General features: G+C 54.1%; 1 protein-coding gene across 2 annotated transcripts in view; it reads left to right on the top strand.

Annotated features, from left to right (window-relative positions):
* PFKFB3 (6-phosphofructo-2-kinase/fructose-2,6-biphosphatase 3) overlaps positions 1 to 25,313 on the top strand; it is a 146,825-nt gene that overhangs the window by 4,107 nt on the left and 117,405 nt on the right. Inside the window, exons 1-2 of one of the 2 annotated variants that reach the window (XR_007405868.1) lie at positions 14,022 to 14,196; positions 14,352 to 14,575. The exons of the other annotated variant lie outside the window; for it this stretch is intronic. The gene's annotated coding sequence lies outside the window, so the exon portion shown is untranslated. Of the gene's footprint in view, positions 1 to 14,021; positions 14,197 to 14,351; positions 14,576 to 25,313 lie in introns of those variants that run through there. 2 annotated transcript variants of the gene reach the window in all.

Genomic DNA, 25,313 nt, shown 5'->3' with positions numbered 1-25,313 from the left:
GGGCAGCCCCTTGGGAATTGGGGCAGCGCGGCCCTGGCAGCAGGAAAACAGTCGCAATTCTTGCGATTTTGCAAACTGAGGTCAGCGTTTTGACCTCACACCCAGGAGCTCTCCTTCCTTCGTCTCTGCTTCCCCGGTGGCAGGTGGTGGCCGGTGGTGGCTGGTGGCAGCCGTGCACAGACGCCCTCATGGGGCCGGGCGGCTGGCGGCCTTCCCTGCCTGGGTCCTCACTGTGCGGGGGCCACCCTATGCTCTGTCCGCGTCCCCTGGGGCCCGGTGGCTTACGGATGAAGGAAGGCTCCCTGGCCTGGCCGTGTCACAGCTCTGTCCCTGATGCGCCCGCGGTGTGCTCCCCGAGGACGGAGACCCAGGGATGATGTGTATGACAGCACCATGGGGTCGGGGAAAAACCTTGGCCTAAGAGCTCAGGGACCAGGTAGTGACAGGCCCACCTGTGTCACATAGTGGCTGAGGAGCACTCGGCCTCAGTTTACCCATCTGGAAAAGGAGGATGCGAGCTGAGTTTCCCTCCCAGTCCAACTCAGTGCCCTCTGGCCATTTGTCACATGTACACGGAGTGGCCCCAGCTTCTTGCCTGTGCTGGCTGCAGGGGGCGGGAGGGATCCCCTCTGTGCCTTTGTCTTCAAAGAACGCACAGGGCACCCTGGCCTGGCCTCTCCCAGTGTCTCCACGAGGGAGGCTAAGTTTCAGGCAGGTGGTGAATGATGGGGTCACGGCCCTGCGACCTGTGGTTTCCGAGTCAGGTCTGACATCTGTGCCAGAAGGAAGTTGGTGTCGGTGTCCAGTTCTTGAGTGGACGTAGCCCTGTGGTCTGGTGAAGTCAGTCGGGGGGTCTCTGTCCGTGACGTCAGGCCTTCAGAGTCATTGGCCTGCAGTCCCTTCAGGAAGCTCTGGGGTGAAGAATTTTTTGCTAATCTTCCCCGAGTCTAAAGCAGTCACTACTAGCCGGCCTTCCCACATGGGGCGTCAGGTGGAGTGGCCGTGCCCGACGCTGGGTTGACGGTCAGCTCGTCCCCCACGTCCTGGGCCAGATGAAACGAAGCAGCCTTCCAGAAGTGTGCTCCCTGGGTGTGCACGGTGCTGAGCTGTGCGGATGCTTTTTGAGGGAACAACTGTGTCCTCCTTAGGGCTGAATCGCTTTGGTGTTTTTACTGTATGCCTGACATACTGAACCCTAGCAATGGATTGGATTCAGGAAGCACCCCCTCTTCCCCCCACCCTGAGGCTTGGGGACCGGGCCCAGCTGCAGGAAGAGCAAAGTTTCATCAGTCAGGGGGGCGAGCAGAGGCTCAGGGACATACCCCGAGGAAGCGTGGCCGCAGGTCGGGCTGGCTGAGTGGGATCCTGGGGGACAGTTATGGGTACAGAAGCATCGTTTCTCTAAGGGAGAAACCAGACCCCCGTGGCTCTTATTCCTGGCCACACATTTGGATGAACCAGGGAGCTTTTTGAAAAAAAGCCTGATGCGCCAGAATTTCTGATGTAATAGTTTGGGTTGATGCTTGGACAGAAATTTTCATGAAACAGCACTCATCCCAGAATGTAGGGTACACCGTGGTACTTTGTCGTCTGTTCCACTTCATTAAAAAGGACTCTGGTCGGCTTCCAATAAATTGATTTCAAGGCCGCTAGTGGTGAATAAATCCACGGTCTTGAAAATACTGCTCTAGCGTGACAGCTCGCGCCGGGGAGGCTGGGAAGCTGCTGGGAAGCTGGAAACTGCATTTCCCAGACTCCCTTGCAGCTAGGGCTCTGAGCGTGATGTAGGGTCTGCAGCAAGATCAGCGTGCTCCTGCTCAAGGCCTCTGGCAGGTACTGCTGCGGAGGCATCCAACCACTTGGTGGGGGCTTCCCCAACCAGGCAGCCTTGGGGGGAAGCAGTGAATCTGGATAAAAGGGGAGCCCCCCCCCCATCAGCCATGTGCAGAGGCCACATTTCTCTGGGGACATTCACGAAATAACCATTTGGGAAGAAAAGGGGAGTGGAGGTTATAGACTGGTAGCTGAGGACACTTAGTATAAAAGGCAAGAAACAACTGGATTGCAGCTGGCTGCCTCTCCTAGCCGGTTGTGTTACTTCATTCGCTGGCACACACCCTTCAGTCATTGGGCAAACATCTGTTCAGCGCCTAGTGGGCCAGGCATGGGTGAAGAGCCGAGGGTACAGCAGTGACCACTATGGGCAGAACTGCCTGCCTCCGTGGGACTTACATTCTAACTGGGGTAGGCAGACAGTAAACAGAGACGTGAGTGTGCCCAGTGGGATGAAGTGCTGTGGGGAAAAATGAAGCAAGAAAGAGGAGGAGGAGGAGGAAGGAAGTTGGGGATGAGGGTGAGCGGCTGTTTTAAATAGGATGGTCACTGGAGGGTGACATTTGGGTAGAGACTGCAGGGAGTGAGGAGTGGACCGTGCAGTTTGTTAGGAGAGTGCTCTAGCAAGGGGACGTGTAGGTGCAAAGGTCCTGTGGCCATAGTGGGCTGAATGTTGGGGGGAACACATGGAGGCCGGTGAGGCTGGAGCTGCGTCAGTGTAGGACCCCATTCAGAAAGGTAGCAGGCGGCTCCTGAAGACCAAGGCTTCCCTGAGGCCTCAGCCTCTTATGTGGGGTGGGATAGGGAAGCCCTTGGAGGGTGTAGGGGGAACCGTTGTGTGAATGAGCTCTGCATTACAGGCTGTCTATGCAGTATGTAGCTGCCTTCCTGGGAACAGACTGTAGGGTGGTGAGGGTGGATCGAGGAGACCAGGTGGGAGTCTGTCCGTGAGCGGCGAGGTCGGCTGAGGTCAGGGAGGGCGGGGGTCATACGGGGCTGGATGCTGAGTGTGTGTAGGAGACACGGGCCGCACGCGGTGTGAGGATTGGATGCCAGGGAAGAGGGAGGGTTGCCGCGGGGGGCTCCTGGAGCTGCCTTCTCTGGAGGCGCCCGGGGAGGCCCAGAGCCCCGGTGGTTATCCTGACGGCTGGAGCTCAGTGGGCTGTGTCCAGTAGCCTACAGACTTGGTATTCATGGTTCCAGAGGCTTGGGGCTCAGCACGGAGCCTTCCAGAAAGATCTATTATGCTCCGGGCCAATTGCCGGACAGACGCTTCTTTTAAGAGAAAACTGGCTTTGAGAGTCAGGGCTGATTATTCTTGCCCCACGTAAGGGATTCCATAACGCTTGGCTGGGTCTCAGGGACGGTCGCTGTGCATGGATGTCGTCCGAGCCAGTGGACAAGCACGTGGTGGGCTTTTCCTGTTGCCGGTGCTTCCGTGTCAGTGGTTCCCCAACTACCAGTGACTGACTTTTCTTTTCTTTTCTTTTCTTTTCTCTTCTTTTCTTTTCTTTTCTTTTCTTTTCTTTTCTTTTCTTTTCTTCTTTCTTTCTTTCTTTTTTTTAAGATTTTATTTATTTATTCATGAGAGACATAGAGAGGGGCAGAGACACAGGCAGAGGGAGAAGCAGGCTCCCGGTGGGGAGCCGGGTGCAGGACTCGATCCCAGGACCCCGGGGTCACGCCCTGAGCTGAAGGCAGACGCTCAACCACTGAGCCCTCAGGGGCCCCTGCCAGTGATTTTCTGTCCATTCTTCGGTCTCCTTACGCTGTGAACGGCTCAATTGTAGGAGAAGGGAAAACTCTACTCCAGAAAGAGTCCCTGCACAAACCCAGCCTGGCTACCGGCTGGCCAAGTTAGCCTCCGGGCAGGGTCACCGACTCGGCCTGGCTTGGCCTGGATTTCCCCTGTAGAGTGTGGAGAATCATGAGACCCAGCAGCCCCCCCTCCCCAGTCCCAGGACTGCAGATCACCCCACTTACCTCCAGCCAACCCTGTGCCACAGGCCTGCTGGCCTCATTTAGAGAAATAGGTTTTAAAAGCTCATTAATGTTTGAATAACAAAAGGAAAGAATCCAAGCAAATTTGGTGGCCCTGGGCTCTGGACTTGAAACTGTGGAAGATCTGTTTCCCAGCCGCTCTGCCCCCAGACGTGTAAGAAAAGCAAAACGGGGATTTTATCATCAACTTGCTGCCTCAGTGCAACGGCACAGGGATCTGAGTCGGCGCACTGGCTGGTCTCTGTGTGAAAAATCTAAAGCTCGAACGTCACACTTTTATAATAGAAAAAGCGAGGCAGTTGGCATCCATCCGCTTTGCCATGAGTCGTGTTGGCTAAACGTGAATGGAGGACAAAAAACGTGGAATCGACTCTGAGCCAAAATTATGTTTTGTGCAAATCCTGGAGTATATAAAAGCTTTTCCTTTGAAGTCATTCGAATGAAGCAAAAGGTTGTGTCGTCACTGCTGCTCTGTAGGAAATTTCTTTACCTTATAAAACGTCAAAAAAATTCATTATGGGGGGCGGCTGGGGGGCTCAGCAGTTGAGCGGCTGCCTTCAGCTTAGAGCGTGACCCCAGGGTCCCGAGATCGAGGTCCGCCTCGGGCTCCTTGCAGGGAGCCTGCTTCTCCCTCTGCCTGCGTCTCTGCCTCTTTCTGTGTGTCTCCCATGAATAAATAAATAAAATCTTTAAAAAATTCATTATGGAATGCATACCAATTAGTGATAGATGGCGTGACCATACAGTCATAATCCACGCTGCAGAAGAGCCACCCGTCCTGAGCAGTGAGACAGTCCTTTTTTTTCTTTGTGGGTCTGTTCCTTTCTCCGGCTTCTGTTAAAAAGAGCTGAATGACTGGTAACACCTTTAAAAAAAAAAAAATCAGGTAGTATGTAATGTAAGAGAAGGAGATAAAAACATTGGACCTCCTCAGGGAGCAGGGAAGTGCAAATAGAGACCCCAATGGGCGATGCAGTTTTGCCCCGACGCGGGTGGCATAAGGGAGAAGCCTGCCCATGTTGGGCGTCGGGGAGAATGTGGGTCCGAAGCGCTGTGATGCGCCGCGGGGGTGGGCACGGTGTAGACGTGCCCAGCAAGCAGTCTGGAGTTGTCTTGTGAAGCTGGGCTCCCCATGCCCTTCCCGGGCTGGTCACCGAGGGAAGCTTCTGCGCAGATGACATTCAGTCTGGGCTCCAAACGAGCAGCTGCACATGCTCCGGGGGAAGCGTAGATGTGCCCTTGCCCCTGACCCGCGCGGGATGTTAGTCGTGTGGCTGTCGGATGGCCCCACTCTGAGGGACAGCTGTATTCGATGTCACGACTGCTTAAAACAAATCACAAAGCATTAGGTGCAGTAAAATACTTTTTTTAAAAAAAGATTTTATTTATTTATTCATGAGAAACATTGAGAGAGAGAGGCAGAGACACAGGCAGAGGGAGAAACAGGTTTCCTGCAGGGAGCCCGACGTGGGACTCGATCCTGGGACTCCAGGATCATGCCCTGAGCCAAAGGCAGATGCTCAACCACCGAGCCACCCACATGTCCCCAAATACTTCTTTTTAAGTAAAATTAAAACACCTAAAACAATATGCTTTTGAGCACGACCTATGCAACCAAACAGTACGTCTTTTGTAAAATTCAGGGTCATGGTGACTTCTGTTTGGAGGGAGGCAGGAGCAGGGAGGGGGAGCTGAGCTATGGATGTCGGTGGCTGGGGGATCTCTGCTCGTCCATTGCAGCACTTCAACGAACCATGAAAGAGGACCATTCGGGGATCAGTGATGAGTGTTCGAGATGAACCAAGGGTTATGAGGAAGCCACGTGTCTGCGCTGGGGGCCCAGTGACCAAGAAGGAGTGAAGAGGAATGGTTCCTCCTACTTGTTAGCGAGATCAGCCATTCCCAAAACCGTGTTTTCAGGGTCCGTCAAACGGTTGCAAGGCAATTCCAGTGCCCTTTCTGCCTGCGGTGGTGATGGTCTTCTGAACGCAGTGGAGCCGCAGCAGGAAGGGTATGGTCCACCCGGGACTGAATGTGGTACCTCCTCAAAATAGAGCATGACTTTGTGGTTTCGAATTTTAATTGCTCGTTCCCGTTATTACCAATTTACATTTTTTTAAAAAGATTTTATTTATTTATCTGGGGCGGGGAGGGGCAGGCAGAGGTAGAGGGAGAAGCAGAGTCCCCGCTGAGCAGGGATCTGGATGCAGGACTTGATCCCAGGACCCCGGGGATCAGGACCTGAGCCCGAGGCAGACGCTTCCCCAGATGAGCCACCCAGGCGCCTCTATATTTGAGTTTTAACAAGGAAATGAAATTATTTAGAGAGCCCATGTCAAGTGGTAGGTACTTTTCAGTATTAGATCCTTAGAGGTAAGGACCCAGATTGGAGAGAGAGAGACAGACAGACATTGAGTGTAAATGCTGGACTGGAGCCTGGGCATTAGTGTGGCAATTGGCCAAATGCATTTGGAGTCTGTACTGCATTCAAGTTAATTTCCTGCTTTTGATGGCCGTATCATAATTATGGATGGAGGAAAGCATCTTGGCTTTTACGTAATAGACACTTAAGTATTAAGAGGGAGGGGAGCAGATTTTATCTTCGTGGTTCAGCAAAAAATGATATGTATACATTTTTTAAAACTTGTGTACTATTTTGTATATAAAAATACGTATTTAAGACTGTGATAATGTACAGAGAGAACGATAAAGCAGATGTGGCCACCTGTTAACGTTAATTGGTGAGTCAGGGTGAGGGATACATGGAAATTCCTTGACCTACTTGGAATTTTTCTGTAAAGTTGAAATGATGTCAAAACGAGAAGTTAAAACAGAAATGAGAGATGCGGGACGCCTGGGTGGCTCTGTGGTGGAGCATCGGCCTTTGGCTCAGGGTGTGACCCCAGGGTCGAGTCCCACCTCAGGCTCCCTGCATGGGGCCTGCTTCTCCCTCTGCCTGTGTCTCTGCCTCTCTCTGTGTGTGTCTCTCATGAATAAATAAATAAAATTGAAAAACACAAAAAACACATTCCAATTGGGTTTCACACATATGTGTATATCTGTTAACCCAACACCTGATCAAGTGATAGGACATGTGCAGTACCCCCCGACAGCTCCTTCATGCCCTTGCTTCTCAGCAGAAACCACTAGGCTGGCTTCTCTCATTATAAATAAATTTTGCTTGTTCTTGAAATTCACACAGATGGAATTATACGTCGTGTATCTTTTTAAAAATGTTTCATTTATTTTAGATGGAACTTGGGTGAGAGTAGGGGAGGGGCAGAGGGAGACTGCCCAGCAAGCGCAGAGCCTGATGCTAGGCTCGATATCAGGACCCTGAGATAGTGACCTGAGCCGAAGGCAGATGCTCAACCGACTGAGCCACCCAGGCGCCTCGTACATTATAGCTTTTGAATGTGGCTTCTTTCCATCAACATCCCACCTGGATTTTTCCATGTTGTTGTGTATGGAAATCCTTAGTTCATCTTCATTGCTGTATAGTATTCTGTTGTGTAAATAGATGACAGTTTGTCCCTTTGATTTTCTTTTTTTTTTTTTTAATTTTTTTTTTATGATAGTCACAGAGAGAGAGAGAGAGAGAGAGAGAGAGAGAGAGGCAGAGACACAGGCAGAGGGAGAAGCAGGCTCCATGCACCGGGAGCCCGACGTGGGATTCGATCCGGGGTCTCCAGGATCGCGCCCTGGGCCAAAGACAGGTGCTAAACCGCTGCGCCATCCAGGGATCCCTGTCCCTTTGATTTTCAAAAAAATTTTTTTTATTCTAAGAATTTTAATTCCAATACGACTAACAAGCAGTGTTATATTATTTTCAGGTGCATGGTAGGTGATTCAACACTTTCCTATCTTTCAGTACTCATCCCGGCCCTTCTGGGGTCGATGGGCCTTTGGGTTGTTTCTGGGTTGGGTTATGACGTTCAGAGCCACCGTGAACATTCTATTGGTACCTGTCTTCTGGTTGGCAAGAGTACATGCTTCTATGGACCTGCTGGGTCCGAGTGCAGTGCTGGCTTAGCTCTGACATCAGCCTTGCTCGGATGGTTTTCCCCTCTGGGACCTAGAGACAGCATCGTCTATCTGATCTGGAGAAAGGTTCTATCTTCCTCGGGAAAAGTTTACCTTCTCATGATTTTTCCCCGTCACCCCTTCCTGCCGGTGTCTTCGCCCCTGCAGACACTGCCCAGTTCTGCATGGTAACAGGCTGGCTCATGCTCTTCGCTGTGCACGCCCCTTGCCCTCTCAGCTGTGCACTTTCTCATCAGCGACCTGCTTTCCTGTGTCTGTGCCTCTACCTTCAAGGCTCCACTCAAACCACAGTCGGCCTCGACGTCTTAAAGCTGGACGTGATCATGGTTCTTGCGCTCTGATCTGTGATCACTTGGTCCCCCCAGCCTGACCGTAACCACTCTGGGCAGTGCTCCTGCTATCCAGCCTCATGCCTGCTGGACGACTGACAGCTTACGTTCAGGTGATTCATTTATGGGGAAGTTCTCCCTGTAGGCGGAGGGAGAAGCAGACTCCCCTCTGAGCAGGGAGCTTGATGGGGGGGGGCTGGATCCCAGGATCCCGGGGTCCTGACCTGAGCCAAAGGCAGATGCTTCACCAACTGAGCCACCCAGGCACCCTTCATTCTCCATTCTTTTTTGTTTGTTTGTTTAAGATTTTATTTATTTATTCATGATAGAGAGAGAGAGAAAGAGGCACAGGCAGAGGGAGAAGCAGGCTCCATGCAGGGAGCCCGACGTGGGACTCTATCCTGGGACTCCAGGATCATGCCCTGGGCTGAGGGCAGGCGCTAAACGGCTGAGCCACCCAGGCTGCCCTCATTCTCCATTCTTGATTAAAATTTCAGAGTGCATCGGAATCTTCTAGTACTTCCTTACAATGGTCGTAGGAAAGGTGTGGTTAGGGATCTGCTAAGGGAGGAATAGAAGGTGTGCAGCTTTCCCCGTCGGGCTCATGGAACTCCTGGCCTTTGGGTCTCTAGGTGTAGCTGAACCTGTGAAATCATTCGGGTGACTTATGTTGGGGTGTTGCATTTTGTTTTATTCTCCCGTGCACCCTTCCTGGTCCCTCCCCCCTCTGACAAGTCACACACTTATTTTTTAGAGGGAGACCACTTTTGCTTCCATGTTGCTTTCTCTGCGTTGCTTGGGTTGTGTCCAAAGTTATTCTACTTGGAATTATCCTCCATCACGATCACCTAGAGTGTCGGGTGGACATTAGGAATTGAAACAGAAGCTCTGAGAGGGTGTGCAAGGTACCAAAGTTCAGCGGTAAGCAGCTCTCCTCTAGAAGGTGTGGGACCCACTGCACACATCTGTCGAATGAGTGGACAAGACAGGCTTGGTGGCCTCCCTAACAAAAGGAGACCCAGGGATACTTAAGCAACAGCCAGACACGCATCACAGCAAAAGTGGCCAAAGGGAGCCCTCGATTTCAGATCTCTCTGACTCATTGAGCCTTTTTTTTTTTTTCTCAAGAGCTTTATGTATTTGAGAGAGTGAGAGTGAGAGAGAGCATAGAGGGAGAGGGAAAGAGAGAAGCAGACTCCCCACTGAGCAGGGGCCTGATATGGGGCTCGATCCCAGGACCCTGGGATCATGACCTGAGCTGAAAGCAGATGCTTCACCAACTGAGCCACCCAGGCGTCCATCGCCACCCACCCCCTTACAGAGCCTCCTAATGACCAATGTCCATCTAGTTCTTTGACTTGAAACAGAAAGTGGCCCCTCCCTGCCTTTCCGATAGCCGAGAGAGAGCCGTGACTCTCGTGACTCTCTCGGATTTGCTGTGTGTTTGTATGCTGGCCCCGGAGGGAGGGAGGCTCGAGACATGGCTCGTAAACAGGTGGGAAATACTTTGGGGCACTGAACTACCTGGGCGTAGTTCTCACTTGTCACCGACTTGTCCCTTTAATTTCCTATGTGATTTCATATCTACACGGACATACCAGCTTTGACTTGTGTTTGCTCGATGACTCAGAAGTGAAGTTTCTGTGTGTTAGTAAAAGTGTGCGAGGGCAAGGAGGGACTCTTGCCTGGGGAAGTTTCCATTTCTGTTTCTTTCTACCTTAACGAATGTCAGGCCTTCAGAAAAGTTGCAGGAATGGGATAGTGCACAACCTCCATCATTCAGATTCACCTGCTGCTGCATTTTACCGTCTTCGTTTCTCAGTTGATGTTGTTGATGTTGAACCATCTGGGAACCGGTTGCAGACATCATGACACTTCATCCCTAACGTGCACCAGCATGTTCTTCCCAAGAACAAGAGCATTCTCTTCAATTACCACGGTACAGTTATCATCCTAGCTGGAAACTTAGCAAGGACACAAGTCCGCTACCTAGTTGCCAGTCCGTATTTGAATCGTCTCAGTCGTGTCTTTTATAGATTTATTTTTCTTTTTGCATCTAGGGTCCAATCAAGTGTCACACATTTATCTAGAAGTTTCTTTTTCTCTAGAAGAGTTCTGCAGCCTTATTTAGTGTTATTTCAGTGATACTGGTATTTGTGAAGATCCTGGCTGCTGCTTTTGCAGGGAGCCCCTCACTTTGGAATTGGCTGATGGTCTCCTTGTTTTTTTTTTTTTTTTCTTTTTTTAAGATTGTATTTATTTGAGAGAGAACGAGAACATGAGCAGGGGCAGAGGCAGAGGGAGAAGCAGATTCCCTGCTGAGTAGCGAGCCCAACCCAGGACCCTGGGGTCATGACCTGACCTGAAGGTAGATGCTTCACTGACTGAGGCCCCCCAGGCGCCCCCATTTCAGTCATCCTTTCAACATTTATTAGTGGCCGTCTTTTGTAAAGAAGGGCTTTCCTACCCACTCTCCCCTTTGAAATAGATTCCATTTCATTATTTTTAACAGTAGTAATAGTATCAATATAGATTCAGGGATTTTAAAAATTATTGTATGTATTATAATCCATTCCTGACATTATTCATCTTGATGTTCAAATTGTTCCAAATTTGGATAAAAGCCTTTTCAAGCCATATCCTTTTGACACATCCCCCTTAGTTTGTGAGCTCTATCTTATATTCTGGCACAACCAGCTGTTCCAGGCTCAGAAACTTCCCCAGGGAGCCCTGGTGACACTCATCTGAACGATGATAGTTAGAAACCAGGGTCTGCGCTCCCGTGTGCTCCTTGTTCCTGGGGTAGCATTGTTTCTAGGGCCTTTCCAATGGACAGAGCTGGGAAACAAGTTTTTTAAGATTGTAAGTTCATATTGCTCTTCATCCAGTCCAGTTCCAGAAAGTTCTCCCTCTCCTTTTCCCCTTCCATAGATTATATTTTTCATTTGCTTTTTATATTTTTTCCCAGGAATTAAAAAAAAATCTTGACCCTCCTTTACTCCTGGCCTTACTAATTATGAAAAAATCTTCATGATTGATGTCTATTTTCCTCATAAGTGATGACATTGAGTAGATCATCAATTTAATGCAAAGGTGAAGGCTGATGCCAGATCTCCTGAGGCTCCAAAAAAACCAGTCTGCACAGATAGGAGAGCCTGGAAGGAAACACAACTGGGAATGTTTCTTCCATATTTTCCTGTCATTTCACCATGAAAAGGATATTCCTTTTAAAGTAATACATAGGAGTATTTTAAGGCAAAAGGAACCTATCTGTAGGTTGGATGTCAACACCTTGGTCCTACTATTGTAGGGAAGGAGAAACAATTTTCCCTTTGCCCTTTTAGATTCTTGGCTGAGACTCTCCCTGCCTCCATAAAAAATAGATAAACAGGAGAGAAAAAGCCAATTTTATAATGATGTATGTGCATACGTTCAGCAGCCCCACAAAGACTCAAATTGCCAGGTGGTAGAGGCTCACGGATCATTCTGAGCTGTGGTGTCCCAGGCAAGGAAGACTATGCCCGGGATCCCTGGGTGGTGCAGCGGTTTGGCTCCTGCCTTTGGCCCAGGGCGCGATCCTGGGGACCTGGGATCGAATCCCACATTGGGCTCCCGGTGCATGGAGCCTGCTTCTCCCTCTGCCTGTGTCTCTGCCCCCCTCTCTCTCTCTGTGTGACTATCACAAATAAGTAAAAATTAAATAAATAAAACATTAAAAAAAAAAAAAAAGACTATGCCCAGGAGGGTCAGAAGAGGAGGCTGTGGCAAACAAAGTCAGCCCCGCCCCGCAGGTGTCAGGTGCAGTGACGGGTGGGCTCAGTTCTCCCCCCTTCCGTGTAAAGTCCCCCTGCAAAGGGGTATCCTGGACCCTGTGTGCAGAGCTCCTGCAGAGCTCCTGCGTCTGCACCAGATAATCCTTATGCCCAAGAGGCATGTTTGGGGGGTGTTGCATTTGCTGCCTGTCCACATGTCTCCTAGGAGCCAGGCACCGCGGGGGCAGAGGTGACCAAGGACAGACCGACAAGGCGGGTGGCAGGTGAAGGGCAGGGCTGGGGGCGGTCGAGGAGGAGCGCCCGCTCCCCCTCCCCCTGCACCCCGGCTTCCCGGACGGTGCCCACCCCAGCCCCCCGGCCGTGCGGGTGGGGCCGGTGCCACCTGTCAGGCCCAGGGCGCCGCTCCCTCGCTCCCGCTGATGCTCGGGGACGACGAGGTCAGCGGGGCTCGGCGGGTAGGGGAGAGGTCGTCTGGGGACGTGGGGCGCAGGAGGGGCGGGGTGGGCGGGGCCGGCGGGACATGGGGGCGGGGCCTGGAGCCTAGGCCGGCCGGGTGGGCGGGGCCGCGGGGCGGGGGCGGGGCCTGCTGGGTGGGCGGGGCGGAGGGCGGGGCGGGCGCGCCGATATTTTTTTTAATAATAAATTTATTTTTTATTGGTGTTCAATTTGCCAACATAGAGAATAACACCCAGTGCTCATCCCGTCAAGTGCCCCGCTCAGTGCCCGCCACCCAGTCACCCCCAGCCCCCACCCACCTCCCCTTCCACCACCCCTAGTTCCTTTCCCAGAGTTAGGAGTCTTTATGTTCTGTCTCCCTTTCTGCTATTCCCCACTCATTTTTTCTCCTTTCCCCTTTATTCCCTTTCACTATTTTTTATATTCCCCAAGTGAATGAGACCATATTAATGTTTGTCCTTCTCCGATTGACTTACTTCACTCAGCATCATACCATCCAGGTCCAAGCACACTGAAGCAAATGGTGGGTATTTGTCGTTTCTAATGGCTGAGGAATATTCCATCGTATACATAGACCACATCTTTATACATTCATCTGTCCACAGACACCGAGGCTCCTTCCACAGTGTGGCTACTGTGGACGTTGCTGCTATAAACATCGGGGTGCAGGTGTCCTGGCGTTTCACTGCATCTGAATCTTTGGGGTAAATCCCCAGCAGTGCAATTGCTGGGTCGTAGGGCAGGTCTGTTTTTCACTCTTTGAGGAACCTCCACACAGTTTTCCAGAGTGGCTGCACCAGGTCACATTCCCACCGTCCAGCGCGCGCCCGCCCCGCCCCCCCGCGCGCCCGCCCCGCCCCGCCCCGCCCCCCCCGCGCGCACGCCCCGCCCCCCCCGCGCACGCCCCCGCCCCCCCCGCGCACGCCCCGCCCCCCCTCCCCCCCCCCTCCCCCCCGCGCGGCACGCCGCGTTCACGTGGCGCCGCCGCGGCCCGCCCGCCTCCCGGGCCCGGCACGTGGGCGCGGCGTGCACCGGCGCAGCTGCGGGGCTGGAGGCGGCTGGAGCGCCCCCGCCCCGTGGCCTGCTTTCGCGTTCGGGGCCGCGCTTTCTCCCCGATTAGGCCTGGGAGCGGACGCGCGCTGTCAGGGCGCCAGAGGAAGTAGGTCGGCAGGTGGCTGGCGGGCCCGGGCGGGGCGGGGGCGCGGGAAGGACACGCGGGGCAGCGTCCGGAGAGAGGACGCGCGAGGTTGCAAAAGAGCATGCACGCGCCGGAGCGTGCGGGGGCATCAACAGGTGCCTTTGTCCCTTTGCGGAGTAACTGGAAGTGCCTGGCGCTGCTTGTCTCTGCCGGACGGACGTGGACGCGATGTTCTGTCCCGCTGTAAACAGCAGGCACAGGTGCTGCGGGCCGCGCGGTCCCCCTGGGCACAGGTCGTCCCAGCCCCTGCTTTGGGGCCCCGACTCCCCATGAGCTGAGGACACTGCTCCCCTCCCATCCCCCATCCCCTGGCCTGGAAGGAATTGGGACCTTGGTTGCATCTGACCCTTTCGGCTTGCAGAGAGTGACTCAGCTGGTGGAGGGCAGGAAACGCGGTCCTGGGAGAGCTCGAAGAACCGGGGGTGTGGAGCCCGGACCAGACAGGCCCCGGGGCCCTGTGAGCCTGTCTGCAAGTATTTAAAGACTCATGTGATCAGTTCTGACTGGTCCCCGTGCTGCCCCAGAGGACGGGACCGAGCTGTTGGGGGAAGGTGAATTCCAGGTCAGTTAGAGAAGGGGGAGGAATGCACTTTGTGGAGTTCCCTCCAGGAAACCTCTGCATCTGTATCAGGAAAATGGGGGGAGCTCGGTTTCGACTTCTGATCTGCCAGACTCCAAAGCCTTTGGCTTTCATGATGCATTTGTTTCATGGACCAGGTGGCTTTGGGAGCCGTGCCAAAGGGCTTCTGCATGGATGGAACCTGCTGGGCTAGAGGTCATTCAGCCGTGTTCAGCCGTGTCACTGCTTCTCTACCTGGGATGAAGAGGGAGGTCATCCTGGGCCAGAGGAGGAGGCCAGGGCTACCTGAGAGGGAGGAGGCCACCTGTCTCACCAGCAAGTCACGTTTTTCCAGCAGGGCACAGCTCTGACCCCCGTGCCTGTGAGTGCTCTTCACCCTGTTAAAGCAGTAATCTTGACGTTGAGTTTAACAAATGCAGTCCCCGTATGCAACTGTCATCCAGCATAACTTACTGCCTCTTGGCCCTTCCTTTTTTCCAAATCTGACCCTCCTTCCTGTTGCCCAGCTCTCTGCCTGGGAGCCACGCAGTAAGAGCTGAGGAGTGGAGGCCTGGGAACTTGGGTGTCAGGCAGCACCAGATCCCGGTGTCAGGAAAGGTCAGGTGGGAAGCACCTGGGCTGCTCCCACTCGCTCCGCGGCCCTCGGTGTCTGATACAGCGTACCTCAAGCCTGTAGGGGAGGTGCACAGCGTACCTCAAGCCTGTAGGGGAGGGGCACAGCTCCCTGAAGGTTTGGATTCATTTTATGAATTAATTGTTTCACACACTATGAAAAGATAGGAGCTCCTTTACGAATCTACTTTTGCCTCCACTTCATGTATTAAATTGTCGAAAAACAAACCCACGATGGCATCCCTGGGAGGAAGGTGGGCATATGGGACGGTGTAAAGAAGCAATACCTGGTTTTTCTCGGCTCTCCAGCAGACCTGGTTACGATTTCTTAATCAAAATCCAGCCAGGAAATGCCAAACCTAGTCCTCCTCCCCCAGAGGCAGCATCCAGAGTTGGGCCCCTCTCTACCCTGGACGTATTTTCAGAGATCTAGGAGCTGTCGCTGAGGACCTGCTTACCTTCCTTTCAGTGAGTCTGTGGTTCTTCCTTCTTAACCTCCTGGGTGTTACGTGTCTCCTCCGGGGTATCAAGGCTTTGGAGATCTTCCAGGTAGCCCGTCCAGCCCAGCTAAGCAGTGCTTAGATCTCGGATTAAGATCTAAGCAGTGCTTGTAGAGGAGGTGAAATGTGTCCACCTGCAAGTACTCTCCTGCGTTCTCCTCCCCTAGATCCTTCCATTCAGGAGGATTCTTTTTTTTTTTTTTTTTTTTAATTTATGAGAGATTGGGGCAGGGAGCAGAGACACAGGCAGAGGAAGAAGCAGGCTCCATGCAGGGAGCCCAACATGGGACTCTATTCTGGGCCCCGGGTCAGGCCCCAGGCCAAAGGTGGCGCTAAACCGCTGAGCCACCTGGGCTGCCCCATTCAGGAGGATTCTTAAAGCGATAATGCTCAGTTTGCATTTTAACTGATGTCAAAGATCTTGAACTCAAGGGAGGGTATCCTCATGATGGGCTTTACAGCATAAACAGTTTAGGAAGAGGGTTGGAGCAAAAGTTTGGACACGTTATTCCGTCCCTGGCCCTATGCTGTCTCCACCCCAGCGTCCTCGTCTGACAGGGCAGCTCAGGTCAGGCAGCTGGAGAAGTGGAGGTGGTGTGTGGGAAGACTAGTCTCGAGCTCCCTGGTCACCCACCTGGCCGTCTTTGTATTCATGGATGAGGCAGAGATGGAACCCCTCTGGCTCTTGCTGCAGCAGGGAGCCAGAGTGAGGGGGTGGGAAGCTGCGCCTGGGCTCCGAGGTCAGACCTCCTGGGCTCCCACACCAGGTCCACCTCGCAGAAGCTGTGTGACCTTGGAGAAGTGTCTTTACGTCTCTGTGCGTCAGCTTCCTCACCTTCAGTGGCATTGGGTGGTCGTGAGGAGTAGGCCCCAAGCTCTCCAAACACGCCTGGCACCTGCTTGGGCCTCATAGGCGGTGGCTTTGACTCCTGACTTGAAGGAGCCCTCAGCCCGGCAGTGACAGCACCCACAGAGCTGTCACCACGGCTTCCGTGTGAGCTGAAATGGGCTGGGAGCCTCAAGGATGGGTGGTCAGCACAGCTGCTCCCGCCCCAAGCACTAACCTATCCTCCAGGCCTGCCCCGTGGAAGGCCAGGCGGTCTGCAGGGCCCTGACTCGCATCCAGCAAACTTGCTGATGGTCGATCCGCCCGAGACAACCTCTCCCAGATGGGTCCTTAGCCAAACGCCTCTCCTTCCTGTCCCCTGAGTTCTCTAACAGGGTCGCCTGTCCTGTACTCTTGCTATGAAGTAACAGATTGGGTGGCTCATGCGGCTGGGAAACAAGGCTTCCCATTCTTTCTCCTTCTCCTACCTGCGGAATTGAGATGGGGTCTCTGGCGGGGACCAGTAGGCCTGGAACTTAATTTTAGTGAAAGGAGGAATGAAGTAGCTCCAAGGTGGGCTGATGATAAGGGGCTGGAGGCAGGGGGCATCAACAGGTGCCGAAAAGACCGGAGGCTTTGATGTTGCTCTTGGGCCTTTGTTTCTGCTCCCTAAGCTGCTCTGGGGCTGACCTTGCCCTTGCTGATGGTGGGCTGGGAGGTGTGGCTCAGGGACCGGAGGAAGGGGATTGTTTGCTGGGGTCTAGACCAAAGCTCACACGTGTGCAGAGTCTTTAAAAATACTTGTGAAAAATTCAGTATCTAAATGTTACGCTGTGGGGTAATATCCCAGTCCCTGAGCTCTTGCGTATGGAATTGGCCACAAGGCTCAGAGGGATTCAAGGGAGGACTGGCCCCTGCTTGACTCCCAGATTAGTGTTTTTGTAGTTCTTTCATGGATGTGCATTTTCTCAAACCTTTCCCAGCTTCTTGGAGATTCTGGGTCTAGATCCTGAGAAGGTGGCAATATTGATTGGTGGTATGTATGTGTGTGGCGTGTTCTCCGGAAAGACTTGCCCTATTCTCTACTTGAAGGAACCTTCAATTAGCAACGTTTTGGGAATTTTTTTTTTTTTTTTAATGTGATGACTTTCCTGGACTTCTGTTTGTGGTTGTTTTGAAGTGGTGGGGTTGGGGGAATGTGCCCTGGGAGACCCACCCTCTGGTTCTCCAAGGAGGATACCATGGTTTTGCTTTCAAGCAGGAGAATCATGTTTACCGGCTACCAGAGCTCCAAAAATAGATGCTTATCCCAAGACAGGAGGCGGTGGCAGGCTGAGAAGCAATTAAAAAACCCCTGTCGCTCTTGACTATCACCTTATCTTGAGTGACTTGTCACATTGTTTGTTGACCTAGGAATGAGGAAGAATACTGAGTGCCTTACCGTAAAAAAAAAAAAAAAAAAAAAGAAATCCACCTGCCAGACTCTTGCCCTCCCACTCGCCTCCACCCCTTGTTTATATTTTCTTTCTTACTCCTCTAATGAAAGAAAGGCAGATGTACATTTAAATGGGACTAGAAACTTTCAGCCACTGCAATTCCCAGGGCTGTTGATGCTGGGAAAGGGAAGATGAGGAGTAAAATTGGGGTGGGGTGGACATGTGCGTGGGGTGGACGGAGTGTAAGGAGGTGGTGGTCTGGGAGCTGGGTGGGTTTCCGAGAAGAGGAGAGGACCAGTAGGGTTTCCATTAATCCAGGCGTCAGGACAGGCAGGGCACACCTCACGTCCTTCTGTGGCCTCCCCACCCCCCCAAAAAAAAGATTACTTTGGGTGCAGGAAGAAAATATTACAGCTTCCCTTCTGTTTATTTCAGCGCATCCTTTTGAATTTCTAGTTTTTGCTGAAGTTTGATACGGTATAAGAGCACATGTGTATAATTTACAATTTAAAAAAAATGCCTTTTTGGGAGGTGATAGTTTGTGGCCAACGTTGGGAGGCTGCTCCTCCTCCCAGAAGTGATGACAGAGCAGGGAAACAGGCCCTGCTTCTCAGACTTGAATACAGAAGAGTCCTCGGCGGCGTTGTCGCAGCGCAGATTAGTGGTCGGCAGGCCTGGGCCAAAGCCCCAGGTTCTGCAGGTGGAACTGACTCAGGTGGAGGGAGATGGTGTTCTCCTCTGCGTGCTGCTGGTGGCACTTGGGGTCTCGGACGAGAGGGAAACCCGAAGCTGCCGGGCGGTCAGGAACAGATGCTCCGGCTTTTCCTTTCCTGGAATGCCCCGCTCGCCCTCGCTCTTGACACCGCCAGGAAGTCCCGCGTGTGGATCAACTTGCCGGCATCCGTTCCCATCCCATTAGGGATGCATCACTGTCCTATGTCACGTGACGCTAATTTGCTTCTCGGTCCAGATGGTGTCTGTGGCCCACGTCTCAGAGTTGGAAGGCGCTGGGTGCAGGTGGGGAAAAGCCGATGGCTGGGGGGTAGACAGGTGCACCCATTACGCGGCGGCGGCCGTCCCCGCCTGCTGTTCTGTACCCGGCCGGCTTGGGGGCCTTCCTTGGCCTTTCTATTGTTAGCTAACATTTGCTGAGCACATTTCAACCGACAGTTCCATGAGGCCACTCCTCTCTTTCATCACCTACAGATACGGAAGCTGAGGCCCTGAATAGTTAAGTCACAGATCTAAGATCATAGGGCTCGTACGTACGCCGTGGAGCAGGGCACGTTCCTCTGGCCATGGGCTCAGTGTGCTTTCTGCTTGAGCAAAACCTGCCGCTGTTCTGGGAGCCATGAGAGTTCAGAGGCTTGAGTTTCTGAGACCTTCTCCTTCATTCATCCATCCATCAAGCAAGATGATGTGTCTGGTACTAGGTCTTCAGGATTCAGAGATGGACAGAAATAGTCCGTGGCCTTCAGGAGGGGGGCAGAGAAGCAAAGATGCATTTACCTGGCTGTTGAGTGTCCTGAAGGGGTCAGGGTCCCATTGCCCACAGAGGGCACGGCACAGTTACCTGGCACGAGCGTCTCTGAAGGGTGAATAATCCCACAAGAGGACAGAGGGGAAGGATGCTCCCGGCAGGGAAATCAGGATGCTGACATCAGGAAGGGTTCCTCAATACGACCCAAATAGACACGATGGTAATTAATACGTTTGAAACTTAATAAAGATAATCCTAATGACATGCTTGTTAATTGCTGAGTCTTCTTGCCAGATCGACTGGTTTAATCGTTATGAAATATCCCTCTTGAACCCCACAGGTAGTCTTGGTTTTGAAATTTACTTTGCTCTTGATATAGCTACTCCTTTTTCTGCCCATCACTGTTTGCCTGGTGTATTTTACTTTGAAGTGTCCACGTCTTTCTATTTCCAGTGGGATCTCTTAGCATCGGGCTTGCTTTCTCATTTTATCCAGTGTTATTGTGTCTTTTGATTAGGGTTTAGACCGTTTACACTTAGTGTAATTATAAACCGTCATCAGGTGCAAGAACCAGAAGCTCCTCGTCCCTCATTCCTCTCAGGGGAGCAGAGATGTGGGGCAGGAAGGATTGTTTGTCCAGCCTGTTCTGAGCCAGAGTCCGGATGTGGGTTGGGCTGGCTTGCTCTAGAGAAGATTTCCTCAGCAGCGGCCCCAGGATCAGTGGCCTCCTGGACGTGGGGCTCGTGGAGCTCAGGTTTGGAGTGCTAGTTTGAGAAGGAAATGGCCAGCCGGTGCAGCCAGTGTAGAAACCACTCTCTCCGCCCTCGCACCCACATCCTGCCGTGGAAGGCCTCCAGCATTTCCCCTCGAATCCCTTTCTGGCCTGAGAAAAGCTCACTGGCCTCATGAGGATGCCTTATAATCCTCCAGAGCTGCTTGATTTGCAAAAGGGGTTTCCTTCCGTAGCGTACACAGAACCAGTGTGGATCTCACAGCTTCCTGGGCTGCGGTGAGCAGCGCCAAGGCAGCAGAAGAAAAATCCCTTCAAAGGCAGCATTTCTACCTCCTTTCCTCAAGTCTGCAGTGCAATGGCCAGGACGACGTGACACGACCTGTGGCAAAGGGGATTGGCCCTGGGCTTGGGAAAGGATATCCACCTCTGTGTCTGTCCCATCCAGATGGACAAATAGCCACGGTCTCCAGGTAAATAGCCACGGTCTCTGGGTAAATAGCCACGAGCCCTGTTGGTGCGCTCTGGCCGGGCCCCGGGCTCTTGCAGTGCCACCCCTGAGCTCTCAGATCCCTAATGAGACCAGGTCAGCGGGCGCGGGCTCCTTCCTGGTTGGGAGGAGCCACCAGAGGCGGGACGCCTGTGCCTTAGACTGGAGCAGAAGACCTAGGGTCTGCGGGGCGAGCCACCTGGCGGGTAATGCGCTGCGTGTGTGGGTGTGGTTTTCCTAAGGCACAGGTGGATTCTTCGGGGTCACCCCGCTGGACAGGAAGGCAGGAGGCAAATGCCCCCCGAGGCCCTGGGGCCTGGAGCAGTGTGCAGGCTTGCCCAAGGCCAGACAGTTGCCGCGGAGGAAGGAACAGAACCAGCTCTTCCACCGTGGCCTGCGGCGCTGGGGCATGGCTGGCCCATCCCTCCCTGCGGGGAGTCACTCTAACCCGGTGTCTTCACCCCGTTAAGCCTCGTGGAGGCTTCGATTATAATCCTCAGGCCTCGCCCGCGGCAGTCATTCAGGTCTCTGTGGCAGCCCCTGGCACCCCATCTCTGCCCGTCTGCCACCGGGGATGGGCTGCCCCCGCCCCCCGGCTCGTGCACTTCGGGCTGCACGGCACATACCCACCTGTACGCACAGGTGCGGGCCGGTCGCCAGTCTCAGGTAGCCGGGGCCCAGAAGCGTGTGGTCACAGCAAGTGGGGGACGCTAGTGGACACGTGGGATGCATGGCGATGAGCCAGGAGAAGGACCTGGGGGAGCGGTGGAGAGGCAGACGTGCATGGGAAGAGAGGATGTGGGGGGCAGACAGTTCGGATGAGCAGAGGGGTGACGGAGAACCTGGGTCGGGAGCCCCCGGCGGGGCCCCGGAGGAATCGGGACACGCAGGCTGTGAACAGGGGAAGAGCAGAGCTGGGGGAGGCCCCGGAGGTGCGCACCTGGCCTGCGCTGGGGGCGGCTGGGGGCGCGATGGCAGCTGGCGCCCTGTGCTCTGGGTGAGGCGTCCAGGTCTGGGGGGAAGAAGGCCGATCACCGGCGTGAGCCGCACGGAAGGTAGGACTCGGAGCGGCCGGGGTGTGAGGAGCGGCCAGGGCTTTCCGGGGGCCCCCTCCAGAGGCTGGGAGCCTCCGTTTCCTAGTGCGTCGGATAAGGGAATGGGCCCCTGTGACCCAGTCGGGTTTTGTGCCAGACCTGGTTGGGGAGGCCACGCTCGCTGTGTTCACGCACACGGAGGCGGCAGACCCTTCCCCGGCCTCCTCCTGTCTGACCTCACAGCGCTGCCGGGCCCTGCAGCCCCGCAGCCCCGGGGCCGAAGCCGAGGCCTCAGGCTGGGTCGGCGGGTGGAGCTCTGTCTCTGGAGCCAGCCTGCTGGCCCCGGGCGGGGGCTCCAGCTGGGGGCCAGACTAAGCCGGGGGTGGGGAGGCCCTTCCCCTTCATTTCCTGGCCCCCTGGGCCGTGAGCGTCTCCTGGGGGGAGTGGAAGTGGGGGGCCCAGCTGCACTTGGTGCTCACTCGGAGGGCTGGGGGGCTCCTCGCTGCACGGACTTGGCGTCCCTGTAATGCAGCCCATGCGGGTGATGCCAGGACGTGGGGCCCTTGTGTGTCTCCTTCTGTTTCATTTCTGTTCAGCTGAGATCTGTGCGCCCCAGCGTCTCCCCCACATGCCAGATTCACCCCCAGTTTGGGTTCCACGCACAAGGGAAAGCTCTCGGTAGCAGGGGGGTTGTTTGCTGCAGTGCAGGTGGTGCCCGCTACCAGCGGACTGTGCAACCTCATCTCGGTCTTGCTCCGTGCCCGCCTCAGTCTTGAGCCCTCCCAGGGATGGCGTGCTAGGGCTAACTGCACGAAGCCCAGCGTATGGAGCACGTGGGATGTGCCTAGATTGTTCTAGGTGTTTGCACGCATGCGCTCACTCACGCAGCCCGGAGGAGGTCCCGGTACCCCCGTCTGATCTTACAGCGGGGGCTGGACGGGACCTGAGCCACCCAGAGGCACAGGCAGGCCCTGCTAGGGCTGGAACATCTCCCGGGTGGTCTGGCTCCCGAGCCCTTGCTCGGGAAGGGGTTTTGTTCATGCACCTGTGGATCCACCGAGGTCAACCATGGAGAAAGGAAAAACACAAACCAAGCAAACTGGCACGGAAACAGGTGTGCGTTTAATAGTATTCACACAAGGAGATCTCCAGGGGGCCGGTAAGTAATGAAAAGCCACTCCAGCGCCTTAATCATCTAAGAAATAGGGGGCGCCTGGGGGGCTCAGCGGTTAAGCGCCTGCCTTCGGCTCAGGGCGTGATCACAGGGTCCCGAGATCGAGTCCTGCATCAGGCCCCCCACAGGGAGCCTGCTTCTCCCTCTGCCTCTCTCTCTGCATCTCTCATGAATAAGTAAATAAAATCTTAAAAAAAAATCATCTAGGAAATAGAAAGGGAAGCTACTGTGAGGTACCCCTGTATACATATTTTGTACTACTCTGTACCAGAACGGAATGATGGGAACTGTCACGTGGAGTGAAAATTGATGTAATCACTTCGGAAAACCATTTGGCCGAGCGGACACACACATGTGATCTAGCAAGTCCACGGAGGGGCATAGACCCTACAGACCTGCCTTGACGTGTGCGAGAGTGTCCGCGGCAGCATTACCTGTGACAGCCTCAAAGTGATGCCATTCGATGTACCGTCAACGTGGGTAAATAAATCGCGGTATATTTGTGCAGCGGGATCTGTAGAACCGTGACAGTGAAGGAAGTTCCGCTGTGGAGGCCACTCGAGAGAGGCTCATGGACAAATGTTGAGTGACTGAAGCCAGACCCGTAGGATACATACTGTGCGAATCCACTGATACAAAGTCCAGACCGTACCAACAATTCCCTGAGTCAGGATACTGGTTACGGGGAGGTGGGGGGGTGGACTGGCAGGGGGCACCGGGGGGGCTTCTGAGGTGCTGGCACATGACCTAGCTCTTGAGCTGAGCGATGGTTACTCAGGTGTGTTTGTTCGGAGCGTTTATGGATCCATGCATGTTTCATATTTGAGACATGACTGGGGGGACAGGGAGCCTGGGTCCCTGAGGACCCCCGCCCCGTCCGCCTGACTTGTGGGGACCTCAAGCAAATCACTCCTGCCTGGATCCGCTTTCTGCAAAATCGATGGTTTGGACCGGACCACGGTTTGCAAATCCGTCACAGCCCAGAACCATCTCTGTATAAAGCGTTGCCCGAAATCTAAATATGAAGCAGATCCCGTGGGTTGGGGTGCGATTGGGCGTGACAGCAGCCAAGGAGCCGTGGCCACTGTCTGGCTGAGGGTCCAGGAGGCAGGCAGGAGCACCCTGACTCAGCCCTGGGGGGCGGGGAGAACTGCAGGGCTGCATTTCCACACTGGGAGGCGGCTCCAGGCTTCTAAAGCCCTCGGCCCGCGTGGGGCTACTACAGCACTTCGTGATGGCTTCCTGCGTGACAGATTGCCTGGCTGGACTGTAAACTCTGATGGGGTTGGCTGACTCATTTGATTTTCCTCCTGGTGGGTGGAGAAGTTCAGAGGCTACCTGGTGACTGAGCGGCAGCCGTTCACATCTTAGTATGAATTGCTCTTACCAGATTTCCCCCCCTACACATAATAGAATCCAATAATGGAACTAATGGAAGTTTTTGATGCAGGGACGGGGTGGGGATGGTGAGAGGGCGACTGGATGAGATGAGAGCGGGAAGGAAAAGCAGCTGGATGGGAGTGCAGCGCGCCCGTGGGGTGGGGGGGGACTCCTAATGCCACTTCCTGGGAGACGCAGGCCCGGCTCTTCCCCAGGGTCTGCATGGCCTCTGTCCGCAGCAGTCTGTACTTGGCTCTAAAGCGCAGCGGGCCTAGCGGGGTGGCGAGCTCCGTGGGGGCTAGCACTGGTGGTGCACAAGCACCCTGTCGGTCCCCCAGGCCTTGGCCCTTGGCGGGGCTCCCGCCACAACAGGCCGGGAGGGAGTGGGAGCCGAGGCAGGGGCCAGCGGAGGAGGGAGGGGAGCCCCCTGCGCTGCGGCCGCCTGTCCCCGTGAACCCACTCGTTGACCTCAGGCTGCGGAGGCGGCCACGCAGAGCCCGGGGCACCTCGGACACGTCCCCATGGGCCACACCTGCCGCCCTCCACGGGGACTTCGGTGCCTGTCTGCTGGGCCAGGGCCTGCGTGGGATGGGCGGCCTCTAGGGGGGACTTGTTTTAATCCTGAGATAGCAGGCAGGAGGGCTTTGTCTCTGGAAACTACCTAGGAGTTCGGGATCCTAAGGTCGCTTATTCAGCTTCTTGGACAAGGCCAGCCCAGTTCCTCATCCTCATAAGCGAAACAAACAAAAGGGTTTTCAAGGCTGCTGAATGGCTGGCTGGTCATAAGCCACTTAGGAAAAAAAAAAAGTTGCAGACGCAGCAGGAATGTCGATTCCAAAGGGCTCACTTGTTCTAGACTCTTGATTTTTTGCTCAGAAATCTCCCTAAAATACCTCCACGCTCCACTGTGATTTTGTTTGCTCCTTGCTTCCCATGCATCTACTGCCCGTTTCCTCAACAGGGTAAAAAATAGTTGCATTCAGGTGCCATGTACTCCTCCCTGGTCCCGCAGCACTGGCCTGATGCAGGCGAAACCCAGAGTCTTCATGGGCTCGCCACTGGACTCGCTGGAGAGCTTTTAAGAAATTGCACAGCCTGAACCCCACCCAGCCTTCCTTTTTTTTTTTTTTTTTTAATTTTTTAAAACATTTTATTTATTTATTCATGAGAGACAGAGAGGCAGAGACAGGTGGAGGGAGAAGCAGGCTCCATCCCTGCAGGTAGCTCCATGTGGGACTTGATCCCAGGCCCCCGGGGTCACACCCTGAGCCGAAGGCAGAGGCTTAACCCCTGAGCCACCCAGGGGCCCCCCACCCAGCAGTTGTGATCCAACTGGTCTAGCCTGGGCTTTACACACTGGGTATTGTTAAAAGGTTCTCCGGGTGATGCTTACACATCACAGGTGTTGAAAACCAAGGGACCTGGGTGGTGCAGGCC

This window comes from Canis lupus, chromosome 2 (genome assembly GCF_003254725.2).
Source record: "Canis lupus dingo isolate Sandy chromosome 2, ASM325472v2, whole genome shotgun sequence".
Lineage (NCBI taxonomy): Eukaryota > Metazoa > Chordata > Mammalia > Carnivora > Canidae > Canis > Canis lupus.
The sequence above is the reverse complement of the archived record's forward strand: the minus strand, read 5'-3'. Positions and strand labels throughout refer to the sequence as shown.